This window comes from Microcaecilia unicolor, chromosome 2 (genome assembly GCF_901765095.1).
Source record: "Microcaecilia unicolor chromosome 2, aMicUni1.1, whole genome shotgun sequence".
Lineage (NCBI taxonomy): Eukaryota > Metazoa > Chordata > Amphibia > Gymnophiona > Siphonopidae > Microcaecilia > Microcaecilia unicolor.
The window spans coordinates 272,538,098-272,557,631 of NC_044032.1; the positions used below are offsets into that span (position 1 = coordinate 272,538,098).

The following is a 19,534-nucleotide window of genomic DNA, read 5'->3' on the forward strand; positions in this document are numbered from 1 at the left end:
TGCAAGGTAATATTTGTATCCTGTTTTACTAAATGTGTTTAGTTCATTAATATGAATATGGAATGCACTGCCAAAAGCAGTGAAAACCACCTTCGACCACTTAAACGTCAGGAAATCACTAAAAACCAACTTGTTCAAAAAGGCATACCCTACTTATCCAACATAAATACCTACACTCTGCAACACAGTAAAACCAAAGATCGTACTGGACATTGTATATCCTTCCTCTTGGACCCCATTATGCCTGGAACAAACGTAACTTATTCAACCATAATACCACCTTGTATTTGTTTCTCTACCGGTCTTGGCATATGCCTTACGGTATTATGTAAGCTACACTGAGCCTGCAAATAGGTGGGAAAATGTGGGATATAAATATAACAAATAAATATCTGTCACTCTACCTCAGGTAGCTGAGATTCTAGAGAAACTGCCTCACAGGAAAAGTAAATATAGATGAATGTTTAGATTAAGAAGTTAAGATATTTTATGTGCCTTGAAAGAAAATGTTTTATACTGCCCCAGAACAAAGACAGTGTCTTTCTAAGTGATTGCCTAGCCCCTAATTGGTTTAAATTACTTTCTCTTTCACCATATTATTTCAGAAACAAGAGGGATGCTTTAAAATAACATATATACAATTTTTGATGGTAATTGTAAACAGCTGTCATGTTAAACTAATTTCCTCTTTTTTTTCCTGTATTCTTTATGCCCTTTGTTTAGTATAAATGGAGAAATTGTGCTCCTAATCTTCTTTGTTATGCAAGCTATGCATTAGTTTTCTTACTACACATATAGAACTTTATTTTCCCTAATTTCCACTGTTTAATAATTGGATACTGGTGTAATTTTTATTTTTCCCTAATTTGTTTTTCTATTAATGACATGTTCCTGTCTAATGATTTTAAAGCAGAGGCTTGTTTGTAGCAGACCTGATTACCCAGAAAACCGCAATGGTAAAGATTTAAAATTGTTTTTAATTGATTGGAGAAACCTTGTGAAGAAGTTGGAAGCAATTTCCCAATCAGTTTTGGAATTCCATATCATCATGCTGATCAATCCATAGACTGGTGGGTTGTGTCCATCTACCAGCAGGTGGAGATAGAGAGCAATCCTTTTGCCTCCCTATATGTGGTCATGTGCTGCCGGAAACTCCTCAGTATGTTCTCTATCTCAGCAGGTGGTGGTCACACACAGCAGCAGCTCTGGCTAGGTCTCCAAGCCTAATTTTTAGGTTTTATTGAGTACCTGGGGTTGAGGGCTCTTCTTGAGCAAGTGCAAACCTGGTGATGCCAGGTCCCTCCTTTTCTCCCCCCTCCTGCTGGCTCCGTTTAAAAAAAAAAAAAAAAATTGGACATCCTTTAAGGGCGTTTATTTCAACGTCTATTGCAGCTGCTCACTGGGACACCAGTTCGTTACAGCTCGGAGCGAGAAGCAGGTAATTTTACCTTTTTTTAGCGGACAGGGAGGTTCCCCGTTCGGACTCCACGTGGCTTATGGCGTCGGAGGGTGAGGGCGCGAAGATTCGCTCCCCGGACCACGTGTGTGCGTCTAGCGGGGATGCGGGGGTTTCAAAGCCTGAATTGCCTTTGTTGAGCATCAGTTTGGAGTCCGGTCAATGTTCCGGTTCTTCCTCCGGTGCGGTGGTTTTTCACGCCATAAGCGCCCATCCCCCGCTGCTCGCCCACTCCATGTTGGCCGGCCACTCTGCTCGGTCGGCTTCTTCTTGGGCTGCCCTCGAGCTGGGAGACGTTAATACTATGGTCGCCCTTGATTCGGGCGACGGTAAGAAAGCGGCCAAAGTTAAGCTCCGTTCTTCCCGCGCGGCTCCTTCTCGGAGTTTCGCGCCGGACGCCATTTTGGATGCGCAGCACGTTTCTCCCCCGCTCTTGCGAGCGCTGGTTGAGGGTGCGTCTAGGGCCGTGACCCAAGCTGCAGAAGTGCACAGTTCGGGGGGTTTCTCCCCTGAGTTCATTTTGCTGCTGCATCAGGCTTTTCTTATGCAAAACGCTGCCCCTGCCCCCCTGTCTGATAAAGGGGTTGAGGCCTCTGGAAGCAAACGCCCTCGGGTGGATTTCCAGGCCCTAGAGGACTCTGTCTCCTCTGATGTAGATGAGGGCAACGTATCTGAGTTCTCCCAACGGTCCTTTGGGGATTCCTTGGAGGAGACGGATTCCCGCTCGGATGGAGCGGATGACCCCTCTGCAGCATGGATCTTTCGCTCAGAGGATTTGCCCAACCTGTTAGTGCAGGCCATGAGCATTTTGAAGATTTCCTCTCCGGAAGATGTCTCTCCCTCAGCCTCTGTTATGCTGGGGACGAAGCGCCCGCCTAGAACCTTCCACGTGCATGAGGCCATGCGCACCTTGATTTCGGCTCAGTGGGATGTCCCAGAAGCGAGCCTCAAAGTGGCTAGGGCTATGTCCCGCCTCTATCCTCTGCCTGAAGGTGAATGGGAGGCCTTTCTTTGGCATACCGTGGATTCTTTAATCACTGCGGTGACTAATAAAACGGCGTTGCCGGTGGAAGGTGGCACGGCCCTAAAGGACGCCCAAGACAGAAGATTGGAGGCGGCTGCTTTAAGTTTGCAGCTCCTATGTGGCCAGGGCATGCCTGATGATTGTGCAGCGGGCTTCCCCCTCGGATCCTTCCTTGAGGGCTGATTGGCCGGCCCTGGAATCGGGCTTGGCTTATTTGGCAGACTTGCTGTATGATGTCTTGAGAGCCTCAGCTAAAGGTATGGCTCAGACAGTCTCTGCGCGGCGTTGGCTTTGGCTGAAGCATTAGTCTGCTGACCACGCCTCTAAGTCTCGCCTGGCTAAGTTGCCTTTTAAAGGCAAGCTGCTCTTTGGGGTCAAGCTGGACAAAATTGTGACCGATCTCGGCACGTCTAAGGGCAAGAGGTTACCAGAGGTCAGGGCTCGGGCCAGTGGTGCTCGCCCCGGTTCCTCCAAAGGACGGTTTCAGGAAGCCCGTCGGTATCGCCCGGGCAAGTCAGGCTCCTCTGCCCCCTCTTCCTTCAAGAGGAACTCAGAGCCATTCGGTTGGCGCTTTTGGAGTTTCTCCCGGTATTGGCATCGAAGCCAGTACGGGTCCTGTCGGACAATGCCACGGCTGTGGCCTATGTCAATCGCCAAGGAGGTACCAAGAGCGCCCCTCTAGCCAAGGAGGCCATGAATCTATGCCAGTGGGCGGAAGCGAACCTGGAACAGCTGTCGGCGGCCCACATTGCCGGAGTAATGAATGTCAAGGTGGACTTTCTCAGTCGCCATACCTTGGATCCCGGAGAGTGGCAGCTATCGGCTCAGGCGTTCTTGGACATCACGAAGCGCTGGGGCCAGCCGAGCCTAGATCTGATAGCGTCATCGGCCAATTGCCAAGTGCCGCGCTTTTTCAGCAGAGGACGGGACCCTCGATCTCTGGGAGTAGATGCTCTTCTCCAACAGTGGCCGACACAGGAGCTTCTCTATGTGTTCCTGCCCTGGCCCATGTTGGGCAGGGTGCTAGACCGGGTGGCAAAGCATCCAGGCAGGATAATCCTGGTGGGTCCGGACTGGCCCAGACGTCCCTGGTATGCGGACTTGATCAGGTTCTCAGTGGACGGCCCTCTGCGGCTGCCAGCCGGGCCTGTTGCATCAGGGTCCCGTGGTGATGGAGGATCCCTCCCCCTTTGGTCTTACGGCCTGGCTATTGAGCGGCAGCGTCTGAGGAAGAAGGGCTTCTCAGACAAGGTCATCGCCACTATGCTGAGAGCGAGGAAGCGCTCTACTTCTACTGGCGTACCTTTGCATCGTGGTGTGAGGCAGGCTCCCTTTCTCCCTTCACTGCTCCAATTTCTTCAGTGTTGGCGTTCCTGCAAGAAGGTCTGGAGAAAGGCCTGTCGCTCAGTTCCCTTAAAGTCCAGGTAGCGGCTCTGGCTTGCTTCAGGGGCCGCCTGAAGGGTGCTTCCCTGGCTTCGCAGCCAGATGTGGTACGCTTTCTCAAGGGTGTTAATCACCTGCGCCCTCCTCTGCACTCAGTGGTATCTGCGTGGAATCTCAATCTGGTGCTAAGAGCCTTGCAGAAGCCGCCTTTTGAACCCTTGTCGAGGGCATCTCTGAAAGACCTGACGTTGAAAGCAGTCTTTTTGGTGGCTATCACTTCAGCCAGAAGAGTTTCCGAGCTCCAGGCGCTATCATGTCGAGAGCCCTTTCTGCAGTTCACTGAGGCAGGAGTGTCTATTCGCACAGTGCCTTCCTTCCTGCCCAAGATTGTTTGTTTCTCGCTTCCATGTGAATCAGCAGCTCTGTCTCCCATCCTTCTGTAGGGAGGACTACCCAGAGGAGTACTCTGCTCTCAAATATCTAGATGTGAGACGAGTCATCATCAGATACTTGGAAGTGACCAATGATTTCCGGAAGTCGGATCATCTGTTTGTCCTGTTTGCAGGTCCTTGTAAGGGTCTGCAGGCTGCTAAGCCTACAGTGGCAAGATGGGTCAAGGAAGCCATTGCAGCGGCTTATGTGGCCGCGGGGAAGGTGACGCCCTCTCCGGCTGAAGGCTCACTCCACTAGAGCTCAGGCGGCCTCGATGGCGGAGGCCGGGTCCGTTTCCTTGGAAGAGATTTGCAAGGCGGCAACTTGGGCATCGGCTCATACCTTCTCCAGGCATTACCGCTTGACTGTGGCTGCTCGGGCGGAGGCCCGGTTTGGAGCTTCAGTGTTGCGTTCAGGGATTTCTATGTCCCACCCTGGGTGAGTACTGCTTCGGTACATCCCACCAGTCTATGGATTGATCAGCATGATGATATGGAAGGTAAAATTATGTATCATACCTGATAATTTTCTTTCCATTAATCATAGCTGATCAATCCATAGCCCCTCCCAGATATCTGTACTGTTTTTATTCTGGTTGCATTTCAGGTTCAAGTTTAGTCTTCAGTTCCTGTTCAGGAGGACTTCGTGTTCAAGTTTTTTCAATTGGATTCTTCAGGAGTTGAGACGATTTTGTGTTAGTGAGCTGCTGCATTCCTCTCCCCTCTGTTTTACGGGGCTGGATTGAGACCTAAATTCTGCCGGCGCTCCCTCCCGCTTCGTGCGGCTGTAGGGCAGCTTTGTACCCCTCCCGCTTTGGCGGTGTTAGGGTCAGTCAGCTTCTCCCGCGGTTGCGGTTGCAGGATAAGCCAGACCCCCTGCATCGGCGGGGTGGTGTCCCTCCCCCGCTCCTCGGGGATGAGCTGGATGGATTCCCCTCCCCCACTTGTGTTGGGATGAGCTGGGTTAATTCCCCTCCCCCGTTTCGGCGGTGGTGAGCTGGGCAGAGTGTCCCTTTGTGGGTGTAATTCTCTAAGTGCTGAGTCCTGCGGATGGAGCTTTGATATCGACATACTGAGGAGTTTCCGGCAGCACATAACCACATATAGGGAGGCAGAAGGATTGCTCTCTATCTCCACCTGCTGGCAGATGGACACAACCCACCAGTCTATGGATTGATCAGCTATGATTAATGGAAAGAAAATTATCAGGTACGATACATAATTTTACCATTTTTATGTAGTAAGTTACAGAAAGTTTTTACTAATGAGAAGGTCTATTTGTAATGAGCTAAAAATAGGCAAGTTGTGTGAACCAGTACATACTGTGAATAGTCACATGGAAGGGAGTGCAGGCTAGTAGAACAGCATGTATAGAAAAGATATTGCAAGTTAGCTAGAAAGAATGAGAAACGTGAATATATATGGAGGTCTTTGAACAGGGATATGAATATGAATTATGATATATTCTTTTAGTCAAGACCAGAATAGCAATTGATTTTATTCTAAATTAACTATAACCAGAATTGCATAAAGTATAAAACTTGAAAACAGCATTGAGCTAATGGCATTTTGTTAAGGAACTGGGCAGATATTAAGTACATTGCTCTGTATAATTGTTTTATTGTTTTTATTCAAAGCCCCCTTATTTACTTATTGACACCTTTCAGAAGCATCATGTTATCCTGTTTACAAATACCAGCCTGACCAGCTGGTATAAAAGAAGAATTTCACCCATAAAACTTGGCAGGACCCAATTTATAAAGGACTGTATAGTATAGTATAGTATAGTATCCAAACAGTGACACCTACAGCTGCATTGCTGGAAAGAGACTTTTAGTTGGACTCATTTGTGTGATTTAAAGACCTTGGGTGAATTGTTAAACTCCAGCATTTAAACTGTTGATTTGATTTGATTTGACGGAATGTTACACTCTTTTTGTATAATGTTTAGTTAATTTATTTTTTATTTATTTATTTTTGTTACATAGTAACATAGGAGATGGCGGCAGAAAAAGACCTGCATGGTCCATCCAGTCTGCCCAACAAGATAAACTCATGTGTTACTTTTTGTGTAAACCCCTACCTTGATTTGTACTTGTCCTCTTCAGGGCACAGACCGTATAAGTCTGCCCAGCACTATTCCCGCCTCCCAACCACCGGCTCTGGCACAGACCGTATAAGTCTGCCCAGCATTATCCCCGCTCCCAACCACCAACCCCGCCTTCCACCACCGGCTCTGGCACAGACTGTATAAATCTGCCCAGCACTATCCCCGCTACCAACCACCAGTCCCGCCTCCCACCACAGGCTCTGGCACCCAATCTCGGCTAAGCTCCTGAGGATCCATTCCCTCGGAACAGGATTCCTTTATGTTTATCCCACGCATGTTTGAATTCAGTTACCGTTTTCTTTTCCACGTGCACAGGGGTTCTTAACCCACTCCTCATGGTAGCCCAATAAATATGCACGCCACAGATTTCTATGCACTGCCTACCTTGTGTGCAAATCTATCTTGTGCATATCCTGGAAGTCTGACTGGGTGGGTCTCCTTGGACTATTTTGCAATTCGAGCTCTGGAGACCATATAGGTTTCTTCAATGGAACCCTCCCCACAAGTAATTCTGCTCCTGTAGCAACACCAGCTGGTTGCAGTCACTACAGTGTCACACTGTAGACAGCGGACAAGTCACAGAGATACAATTAGGATCCAATTCAAATGTTCTGTACTCACACCACCTCTGCTAGCACACGAGAGGTTTGAATCAGGCCTTAATTTAGTGTTTCATGCCATTTTGCAATATGACCCAATTTTAATGGCTGAAAATTCTCACGATTCCAGATAACAAAATATGTTTTCACACCTCCCCTTCCATTCTCTCACCCACTTCTTTCCCCAACAAATTCAGAGCAAGAAGGCAGCAGCAGCAGCAGCAGCGATGACAATCCATGTAAAACCTTGAGTGAGTTTGTGCTCACAATCATTCTACATGGGTTTTCAGTTTTAACAGGGAGCCTACTCAGGTGGAGGTAAGACCTGTGAATGTTCACTGGCTCATAGGAGACCTATGCTAATGCCACTAATGGGCATAAGTCAGAGTGAAAGTGGCCACGATTCTTGTGCCCTAACCCCTGATGTGACCCCTTTTGGAATCCAGACCTAAAATTAGGGAACCACTGCTTTAATCTATCAACATGAGGTACAAGAGATTAAAGAGATCCCTATCTATAGTCTCAAGTCATTGGATATCTCTGAATACTGTTCATTAAACATCATATTCTTGAAATATCACTTATGAAGACGACTAAGCCCTTTGAGAATTAAAGAGCAGATGTACTCCGCGCTTTCCCACTCATGGCAGGCTCAATGTGGCTTACATGGGGCAATGGAGGGTTCAGTGACTTGCCCAGAGTCACAAAGAGCTGCCTGTGCCTTTGAGTTATGATTTCTTTCTTTGGTTCTCGTCTTCTGACCCTAAGTCCTTTATTCTTACTAGGTGTAAACTCATATGTTAATCCCTTTATTCTGTTAACACAATCAGCTTTAATATTACTAAAGCAACTGGTTGTTTCATGTTTGATAATGCTTCTGTTCACATACTAAGATTTTTATTATATTTTACATATACTGTACCTTGAATTGTGCAAAGAATTAAATCTGAGAACACCCTTAAGTTAATGACATGTTACTAATGAGTTGGACAACTATTATATGGACTATTTAACTTGCTGGAAATCATGCGATGCTCTAAGAGAAAGTCTGCTGGCTGCAACATGATGCCTGTCCGTGTGAGCCTCCCAACAGTATACAGACTGCTGTTTCACAATACCAGAACCTACACTGACTTCTAAATTTCTCTGATGCCAAGATTGTCTACTTATCAGATCAACAAAATTTTAAGTGACTTTGAATTACCTGATTTCTAACTGCTTACACTTTAAAACCACACATTATGGACTTTTACAAATATTCTATTTTTCTTACTGAATTATGTCCTTGCATCACAAGCTGTTTTTTGCAGCTAATGTTAATTGCTTATACAATGTTCATTATGCTATGGAAAACCTTCATATTATCTGGTTTCACCATATTGATAATCATTATTGCTGTATTTGTACTTCTTGGCTGCTGTATAACACCCTGTATTAGAAGCTTTGTGTAACAGTTGATTGAAACTGCTTTAAGTAAAAGAGAACCTATAGAACATGCATATGTACTGTATGAAAGACTATGCATTAGCGCAGAAAACGAAAATGTTGAAGATAATGTTTAATTTCTTTGTGATACTCTTAGTTTTGCATTATTATCTTCTTCTTACATCTCACTATAACCACATTCTTTTGTCACCTGTAGTCAGATACCTGTAAAAAGGGTTTGACATTGTGACTCACACCTACACTCTCCCTACCTAAATTGACGGGAATGTATGAGGTGCTATCCCTTAAATGAAAAAATGAGAGATCATCCATTAGTTAGTACTCATGAGGTCATATGGCAATGACGGGTAAGATAGGACAGCTTGCAACGTAAGACAGCCTGTGGCCGGGGCACTAACAGAACCTTGAGTGAGCCCAATACGAAGGATCAAAATAAGTGAAGCACTTACTTTCTAAGGCCTTCAAGGGGGCAGATGTTGAATCATGAGCACAGGTCAGCACCCCAGCACAGGTCAAAAAGGGCAGAGGCTAACAAGCCGGTGCGACTCTGGAATCTATCAAAGATTGAGAAGCCTGTAATTTATTAAAGAACATGAGCCTGTATAAACTCAGGAATTTATGGTCTATTATGATACCCTTACGGGCAAGGCAGGCCTTGGGAAATAAACTAGTATAAACAACCAGAAAATGTGATTTAGCAACTTAAGGGAAAGTAGATGATGAGAACAGAACAGAATGATCTCGGAGGAAGATAAGTGCTGAAGTAATGTGAAGCATTGCTTAACACAAAAGGTATAAAAACAGCTGTACCACATGGATGGAGAAAATAGGCAAATGATGGATCCACGTTATACCTCCTCCAGTCAATTCCACGGAGGAGGACACAGCTTTTATTTATGGATGTAGGGCAAGAAATTAGGAAAGTAAAGAGAAAAATGGAAAGGAAGCCCTGGAAACGGAGTTAAGAGAACAGATAGAGAGCAGCAGAATCAGAGACTGGGACCAATATGGATAGAAAAACAGTCACCAGACAACAAAGGTAGAAAAATTCATTTTATTTTAATTTGTGTTTGGAATATGTCCAATTTGAGAATTTACATCTGCTGCCTTATTTTGCACTGGGTATACTGGCACTGTAACAGCTTATAGAAATGATTTATAATGAAAAAAAATCACATTATTGTTTTTCTTCTATACTAGTATATTTTCAATTGTCTGTTTATATGCGCCATGGCTGGCATAAGGGGTGTGGCTAATGTGGGTGTGGCTATCATAGGGGTGGAGCCATATGTGGTGACCCCACCCATAATTAGTACCGGCACCTTTTTTCCTACAAAAAAAAGCACTGGATTTACATATCATTAAATAAACATTTAATATTACTAAAACAACTTCAAAAATTATTGTGGCTGGTAGAAAACAGCAGTTACAAACTCTGTATTTTGTGCTCATTTTTCTACAGTGTTCTATACAGTACAGATGGATGGACAAATTTCAGTGAGGATATACTGTTTCCTAATGGGTTAATCTTAACTGTTGTAATCTGCTGTAGGGAAGCCTGGTGTTATGGAATATATAAAAATTAAAAAGAAGTAAAATTAATCTCTCCTTTCACTGGGGCACATGGAATCACATCTTTACTTCATCTGTTTTGTAGAAGTTTACATTTTAGATACACAAATGGATTATTCTGTTTTGAGCATGTTTCAGGGACAAGTGGTTTTATAAGTCAAAATAAATATTTTTATTCATGCAGATCTCTTTTGTTTAAACATAAGTAAATGGGCTATAAACCCTAATGCAGTTAAATTACTTTTCTTACATTTTGTTCTTGTGATGAATTATATTGTGCCAAAACTGAAAACTCTTATCTCTTCTATCTGGCTGATAACCAAAGGAGCTAATTGTGAACAGTATCCACCCTAAAAGGTTGTTTTCTGGCTGTACATGAGGAATTGTGGTATTGAATAAATAAGTATATGTTTTTGTTCCTTGTCATGCATCCAAGAGTTATATAATCCTTTCAAGAAAGTCAGTTAATCATTTAACTTGTTAGTGGAACATAACCACAGAGGCATGTATGGTTGCATTTTCAGTATGGAAATACTAGATTCCAGCTAAGGAAGAGGTTATTTTGAGTTTGCCTTTGCTGGACCAAACTTGCTTTCTTTGTGCCATCATCATCTAGCTGTATAGGCAGTGTCTCAAAAGGTGGAGGATAAATGATTTTTTTTTTATTTTACAGTTATATCCCACATTATCCCAAGCAAACTCTGGTTCAATGTGACTTACATTTAAAAATACAGTGAGAGAGAATAATAGAATAAAGTTATATCATGGGAGCAAGTAGATGGATATGTATGAAACATTTAACAAAGTTGAGATTAGCATATATACTACCCAACTGGTCATTTAAAAGCCTGTCCTTTAATGATGCTGCATGTACAGAAATCATAGCTATCATAGACAGTTATTCAAACATTATCACATCCATGCACACATTGTAGAAGTAAACAACAACTTCACAGCATACATCCAAAACTTAATTTTTATTTTCTCATTTCAATCTTCCAAAATTATAGACAACAGATGTGCAGATCAGTAGGACCCAAAGCAGTACAAAACAAATAAAATCAGAAACAACACAGTTTATACCTAATTGTTCAACTACCTTTAGGATTAACCTTTGGGTTTAAAAAGCAAAACCATGTGCATGTAAGGACTGACTAAATGAATTAAAACAAAGTTTAAAGTAAATGCCCTTAATATGTAATACTTGGTAGCAATAATGAAACAGCAAGTAGCCTGAGCCAACAGTTTTATTTTTCACTGAACATAATTAACTTTGTATGAACTTGGCAGCTAATAGTGTGCTGAACTAGACAATGTTTGTTCATTTAGACTGACTCTGGACAGAACTGCTGCATGAAGCAAGCCATTCCCTCATTATTCAATACCTCTCTGTGAAACAGTAGTAATAAAAAAGGCAAGTGCATTTTTATAATATACCACTGCATTCCACAAAACAAAATAAGCAAGTTCCCACATACCATCTTTTTCTTTTGATGTATCTAAAGGAAAAAAAATGTTACATGCTCCCAGGTTTCAACTTAATTGATGATTTGTTTTAATTGTATGTATAAATAGAAAGTCTTATTGTTAAGCATTTGCTTCTCATAATATGATGTCTGTTTTGGCTCTTTACTAAGTGAAAACATCTCTGCGGGCATTTAGGGAGTTCCTATACCCAGCCCCTCCAAATGACAATGATTTAGAACTAATTGCTACTCCAACAGATAAAACTAATACTTCCTCTGTGTACATCAGTATGTTGCACAAGCCAGCATGTTCCCATATACCATCTTCTCTTTTGATGTACAGGGGGCAAAAAAGGATGTTAAATGTTCCCAGGTTTCAAGCTAATAAATTTTTTAAAAATTGTACTTATAAATAGTAAGTCTTATTCTTAAGCACCTGATTCTCATAATATGATGTATGTTTTGGCTCTTTACTAGGTGAAAACATCTCTGCACGAATACAGGGAGTCCCCTATAACCACCAGCCCCTCCACATGACACAATGATTTACAATTTAGACCTAATTGCTACTCTAACCAATTCTTCCTCTGTTTACATCCGTATGCTGCACAAGGCGGCATGTGTGAAAATATAAGTGAAATCAAATAAAAAATGCTACCAACAATAAAGAATGACAACGTTGATAGAGCAGCTCATAAGTTTGCTTGCTTTGTTTTGGGTGAATGGGGACGACGGCTGCGCGGAGGAGAGGGAAAGGGAGATTTCCTTAATTGGCTTCAGGTTTTTGACGTCATCAGGCCGTCTTCTGGTCTCAATCTAACTTCCTTGTGACTCGTATCAGCGTGAGCTTCGCGGTATCCAAGGAAACCAACTTATTTGGATGCTTCTGCCCGGGCAGCGAGAGAGTAAGTGCGGCTATTATCTGAATTAAAGAAGGGAGGAAGAAGCGGTACTTGGAGACCTCTGGGTAGGCAGGTGGTTACTGAGGGGCTCGTGTACACACTCCTGTAGGAACTATTTTCATCACCGTGTAGCTCTCTACTGATCGCCTGCCATAGGCCTCACAGCTTTGCTTCACCGGTATTCTGCTCTCCTCTGCTCTGACGCAAGGCGAGACGCCTCAGAGAGAGAGAGAACTTCTCGTTGTGTCTTAGGGAGCAGGGCACTGGAGAAGGAAAGCTGCAGGATTGTTGGTGGGCAACCTCTGGTATGAGTTTGACGATGGGAGGTGGGTGTTTGAGGGATAGGTGGCGGATCGCGTACAGGAGGCGAGGGGGAGACTGTGAGACATGATGCTACACCAAGGGAGGAGATGGCAGACCATTGGGGAGGGGAGGCTGGTCCCCTGAATGCGTATGAAGGGGGGTGCTGAGAGTTTTGAGGGCAGCCAATGCGTGTGCCTTGGTATGTTTGCTGTGTTGAGTAAAATTCATAGTTTCTTAAATAAAGGAAAGGTTGCATGGGTAATCTTTTTAGGAATTTACAGCAGCATTTGATCTGATCACACATTTTACCCATGGGGGAATTTTATGACGGCCTCGGCATCAGGTCTCTCTGCCCCAAGATAGCACTGCAAGAGGAGGAGGAGGACGTGCCAGATGGTGATAAATTTTTCAGCCCAACAATTTTGACACCAAAACTAAGCTATGTTAGGAGCAGGCTAGGTGGAGGGGAGGGTGTCCTTCCATATTCAAGATACTGCTGTATAGGTTTATGACCTAGCTAAACCTACACAAAAAGCAGCCGAGATGTTCTTGCACCAAACTTGAAAACTCCTATATTGAATTACTGCAAGAACATGTTACTATCTATGGAAGTCTTTTATTATTATTATTATTTATTGCATTTGTATCCCACCTATTTGTAGGCTCAAAGTGGCTTACATAGTTTTGTTACACACAGTTGTTAATTCTGGATGTCAGGTACAATTATTGTTGTGCAGAGATTAATTAGGGGAAGAAGGAAGGAATTTAATAGGTATATTAGACGATGGGTTTTCAGAGGTGGATTAGTACAGTTCTGGGATAGGAATAACATGGGCCCTGCTGCAGATAACTCAAGCTAATCTTTAGTAAAAGACCCCCACATCTTTCAGAATGGCCTTGAGTCTAATTGGAGGGCAGGCTCCCAAATCTTCATCAGCTCCCTGTACAGGGTTGCAATCCTGTACCCTCCTGCTTGTTGATATAGTATATTGATACTTGATTGTCTTTTCACATGTGATTTATGTGATGATGGTGTTGTGTGTGAAAAGCTTGGATGGCTAAGCGAATCGCTTTGAGTTCCAGAAAACGTATGTGTCAGCTGTGCATTTTCAGGGACCAGGTGCCCTGAATATGCAAGGTATTGACATGAACTCCCCAATCTCTTTTTCACGTATCTGTGGTTAGCACTATAGTTGGTTCTGGTGGTTTGAATGTTCGCATATAGACATTTCAAACTATTTTTGTTGTTCCTATTTACATCACGCACAGTACTTGACAGTATTAATTTGCATTATTTTGTCTGATTTTTATTTTTATTTAAGGCCACCTGATCTGCTACAGTCTCTTTTGCAACCTCACTATCGGGATACCCTATCTTCCCTGTTTTGGTGCTATCTTTGAAAGATACCTTATCCCGAACCATGCGCTTTTGAGCAATTGTCGGCCTTCCCCCAGTTTCTAGTTTAAAAGTTGCTCTATTTCCTTTTTAAATGCCGATGCCAGCAGCCTGGTCCCACCCATGTTAAGGTGGAGCCCATCCTTTCGGAGTAGGCTCCCCCTTCCCCAGATTGTTGCCCAGTTCCTAACAAATCTAAATCCCTCCTTCCTGCACCATCATCTCATCCACGCATTGAGACTCCGGAGCTCTGTGTGTCTCTTGGGCCCTGCGCATGGAACAGGTAGCACTTTAGAAAATGGTACCCTAGAGGTTCTGGATTTGAGCTTTCTACCTAAGAGCCTAAATTTGGCTTCCAGAACCTCTCTCCCACATTTTCCTATGTCATTGGTACCCACATGCACCAAGAAAGCTGGCTCCTCCTCAGCACTATCTAAAATCCTAACTAGGTGCCAGTACTCAAATGCTAGGCTACCTTTCAGGAGTGGGGTGATCACTGAGGGACGCACCCCATAATAGCCAGGCCCCCTGCAACCAGTCACAGAATCTATGACAAGACAGAATTGGTGTGTAGGGCCTGAGCTCTATCATTGAAACATGGGTCAATTTTATCAGACAATGGAAAAGGTGCTGGTACTCAGTACCCCCTCAAGAAAAGCCCTGGTTCTATTTAATTTAACTGTACAGTATCAAAGAAATTCCCATTAAACTTGCAGTGTTCTCAGGGTTCAGTACTCTCTATTGTTTAATTTGTTTCTGAGTTGTTTGGCCCTTTTAGCTCAATCTTTAGAGCTTATGGAGAAAGGAGAGATGGGGTGATTAAGTTTCAAATATTTGATTGTCTGTAAGGTTATTAATATACAAATAAACTTTTCCACAGACAGGAAGGCGGTAGAACTAGAGGACATGAATAGAGGTTGCAGGGAGGCCGAAACAGAAATAATGTCAGGAAGTTATTTTTTCACGGAGAGGGTGGTAGATACCTAGAATGCCCTCCCGCAGGAGGTAGTAGAGGTGAAAACAGTAACGGAATTCAAAAATGTGTTGGATAAACAAAAAGGAATCCTATATGGAAAAAGAATGGAACCAAACAAATTTAGTGGTGATTAGATGGCAACTCCAGTAATTGGGAAACAAAGCCAGTGCCGGGCAAACTTCTCCGGTCTGTGCCCTGATTATGACTGGACAGATCTGGATGGTTTGGCATGGGGCTTTGATGACAGCTTCAGTAGTTGTGAAACAAGGCCAGTGCTGGTCAGACTTCTATGGTCTGGTTTGGAGTGCAGAGGGTGGTCCTTATATTGCTGTCTTGTACAGACCATGCGGTTATCTCCTTCAGAATTGAAGCGACATATGATCTCTTATGCCCGATGAGGGAGGATACTGTGATGGTGCATAATTTGTAAGGAGTGGATTAATTTTTGGTGCACCCTGTGTAGTTGCAAAAAAACATATGAAGTCCCATTCCCTTTCCTTCTTTTCTTTCTTGAATGATTACCTGAGCTGGTCTCTGGCTGATAAGGCCCAGGTCTGGAATTCTATCTTAAGCTCTGTTCTGAATGTGGTAGTCCTGCTTTGGGAGATAGCCCAGAAGCCAGTGTGTAATCATTCATAGTATCATGCAGGCCTTAGAATTTTGAAATGACAGGTATAGAGGGCAGAGTGCTGCTTGCAGAAATATAAGACACCTGATGTTCTCCGCACCTGTTGGGGCCTACAACTTTACTATATGTCTCGAGTGAAGGAAGCTAAGACCTCCTGTTACTCCTCCCGTGTGTGGGATGCGGATGTACCTGCATGGAAACTTTTTTCTTTAGTTCATGCCTTCAGTGACACTAAATGTGATGTGTCCTTGCCTATGCCATCAGTTGACCAGCTATTTTGCAGAGAAAGTCTGACGGTTGTGTGCCATTGATTGTCCTGTTCCGGTTGTGCAGGATCAGGAGGTTGGGAACGGCTCCCCACAGTTGTTGGACACCTCACCCTTTGTTTGGGACTTATGTACTGCCTTTGTACCTGTTTCCCTGATGTCCTTGGAAAAGTCGAGTATGAAGTTGGCTTTCTCTGTCTTGGATACCATACCTTTTAAGTGGGTTCGGTTATCTGCACATGGCCTCTTCCTGCTTTTATTATCCATGGTAAATGAGAGCCTTATGTTAGGTGAGGTCCCTGATATTTGGAAACATGCTTTGGTGCAGCCAGTATTGAAAGGGGGCTCACTAGACCCATTAAGGCCAGAGAATTATAGGCGTATCTCTAACCTTTGTTGGGTGGCTAAGGTGGTTGAAAAAGTGGTTTTGAGGCTATTTATAGATTTTGTAGAAGCACAGGATGTTCTTCATCTGAGGCAATCTGCCTTTAGATATGGCCATAGTATTGAAGCAACAGATGCTGGGAACCTGGTGTTGATTGTGTGTGTCTCTCTCTCTAACAGTATTGTTTGACCTTATTGATCATGGTCTTTTATTTCAGTTGCAAGTGCTGGGGCTAGGGGGTTGTGTTCTTGCATGGTTTACGTCTATCCTCTTGGGATGTACATTTTCAGTGATGCAGTGTTGAGAGCAATCTGATAGGCATATATTGTATTGTCCCACAAGGTTCAGGCATAGCCCCTATACTTTTCAATATTTTTTGAGCCCATTGTTAGTGGTTATTCAGTCATTCGCTATAAGTTGTGTGTATATGTATGCAGATGATGATCTTTTAGTTTGTTAGGTTTCACTTAATAATGTGGAGCTTTGTTTACTTCAGGTCTGCAAAGTTGCCATTCACCAATGGTTGAATGCCCATAAACTAATTCTGAATATGGCCAAGACCTCTGCCTGTTGGATTACGTGCAGGATGCCATGCCCTACTACTATGGTGTTGTTACTGGACTTAATGGTTCCTGTAGTTGATGAATTTAGGTACCTGGGAATTATTATAGATTTTCATCTTGACTTTGTAGTCAGGTTGGTCGGATTGTGTGTAATGGGCATGTCATTTTACAGATTATGTGCTATAAGAGGTTTATTTGTGACTTTGCCTTTCGTTCATTGATTCATGCCCTTTTCATGAGCTCAACTGCATTACTGTAATGTGGTCTTGGCTGGAATTGCTAAGACATAGGACAAAAGAAGTTACAAATTTTACAGAGCACTGCTAGACGGGTGTTGGGGCATGCATGTAGGTTTGACAGTGTAACCCCTCTTTATCTCCATTATCATAGGACACTCTTTAAATTTTTGGTTTTGGCTCATACCACTCTTTTTTATAAACTTCCTTCTACTCTTGTGGAGTTAATATCACTGTATGTCGCAGCAGGCAGTTGAGATCAGCGGTGGGGGGTAGAGTGGTGGTACCACCTTTGACTAGGGCCTCTCGGGCATCCACGAGATTGAGTGTGTTTTTCTATTTTGGTGCCAGTTGTGTGGAATGCTCTTCAGGTGAGAGTGCGGTTGGAGGGCTCATTGAAGAGATTTAAAAAGATGGGTTTTTTTTCACCTTATTTAGGATAGCAGTACTTGGCAGTTAGTTAATTGGTACTGAAAGTGTCTTTGCATCTATGTTTTTTATTTTCAGTTTACTTAGGACAGAAAATACAGATAACACTATCTATTTAATGGAGGTCCTTTTTATTTTTCATTTGGAATTGTAAACCACCGAGTTCTCCATTAAGGTAAAAGTGGTATAGCAAATTTTTAATAACCTATAAAACTATATGATCAAGTTTGTATATGTAGTATCGCATCATACCTTATATTGTGAATTATCTTGTTGGGCAGAGTGGATGGACCGTACAGGCTGTCTTATCAAATTAAATTCAGGTTTTTTGTTATGGCCCGTAGAGGGGTTCCACATTATTTTTTTTCCTTTTAATTCCTTATGTACCTACTCCATATCTTTGATCTTAAGATCAGGTGTGTATTGCTGCCTTCCCCATCCCCCACATCAGGCGCAAGACTTGATTCTACTAAATGTACAGAACTTTTTTTCTGGCACCATCTCTTTGGAATTTACTTTCACTTTACCTAAGGTCAGAGACTAATTTTAACAAGTTCAACAAGGGGTTAAAAACCTATTATTTTTCAGTAGCTTTCTCTGAGAAGTTAATGGGGCTTAAATCGACTCATTTTTTTATTTTATTTATTTATTTGGATTTTGCTCACACCTTTTTTCAGTAGTAGCTCAAGGTGAGTTACATTTTGCATTGATATCACCTTGTCCAATCTCGGAGGATGTTTGTTTGTTTTCTTTATATACTATTTTGTTTTAGTCTTGTTTTTATTATCTATACCACTTAGATTTGTTTATGTATGTGAAGCGAGTATTGAATTCTGAAATAAATATAAAAGATACAAGGAGGGCCATCAAGGTTTTCTAAAAAAAAAAAAAAAGGTGAAAAAGGTAAGGAAATAAAGATTAGCTTTTATAAACTACAAGAGATCACATAAAGAAGAAGGCAAACAAACAAAAATATTCAGATGACCTAGGAAAATAGGAGAGCAAAGATGCAAATGAAATTTAAAATAGCTAATATTGTGAAATAGTATGGGCTTTTTTTAACGTATGTTATTGACAGGAGGAAGTTCAGAATTGGCATTGTGAGATGAGGGTAAAGGGGGATTGCCTGTCAAATAATTCTTTCAGTTTTTACAGTGGAAGGGTCAGGAAACAAACACAAATGGGAATAGAAGTGAGATAGATCTTGATTCTGGTTCTGGATGGACAGATGCTGTATATACTTGTGCATAATTTAAGGTCAAACGTTGGGGGTGGGGGGGGAACCTATACGCAAGTCTTCCAGCCTTTCATATCCACACATGCTGGTTTTAGATTCTCCTCTTCCAGTCCTGCCAGCAGCAGCTGTAAGCACAGTGACACCCCCGCCACACAGTTCTGTCATTTTTTTTTTCATACCTGTTGCTGGTGCTCCAAAGCAGTTTCTGTGCCAGCATGGGGCCTTCCTGTACAGGCCTGCACTTAAGGCATTGCTGCATCCCACCCTCTGCTTGTTATACATTTTCTATTAGCAGGATATGGCAGCACTTCTGAGTGCGGGTCTGTACAGGAAGGTCCTATGCAGAAACTGCTTTGGAGTAGGGGGAAGAGGTATGAAGAAAAGTGACAGCATGGGAAAGGGAGTAGTTAAACTACATTTGCAGCTGCTGCCAGCGGAATGGTTCAGGGGAAACCCCGGGGGGATAGGGAGGGGAAGGGGGAGATTAAAATTCTGGGCCCGGCCTGGATAAGATGCAGCTGCACACCTGAGAATGACCTGTACAGGAAGGCTCCATAGTGGCGGATCTGACACTCTGCCAGGTGTGGACCCATGGATAGATGGGGTGACCTATATAAGAGTCATTATATGGAGATTAAGGGAGAAAGTAGGGATGTGATCTATGCATGAAGGTGATATATATGTGAATATATATGGTAGTTCTTTTCACAAAAGTGGAAGTGAGGA

General features: G+C 43.1%; 1 protein-coding gene across 1 annotated transcript in view; it reads left to right on the top strand.

The window, feature by feature from the left end:
• The first annotated feature begins 12,313 nt into the window (after positions 1-12,313).
• Positions 12,314-19,534, top strand: part of IFT74 (intraflagellar transport 74) — a 291,121-nt gene continuing 283,900 nt past the window's right edge. The window contains exon 1 of the mRNA XM_030194172.1: positions 12,314-12,392. The gene's annotated coding sequence lies outside the window, so the exon portion shown is untranslated. The remainder of the gene's footprint in view (positions 12,393-19,534) is intronic.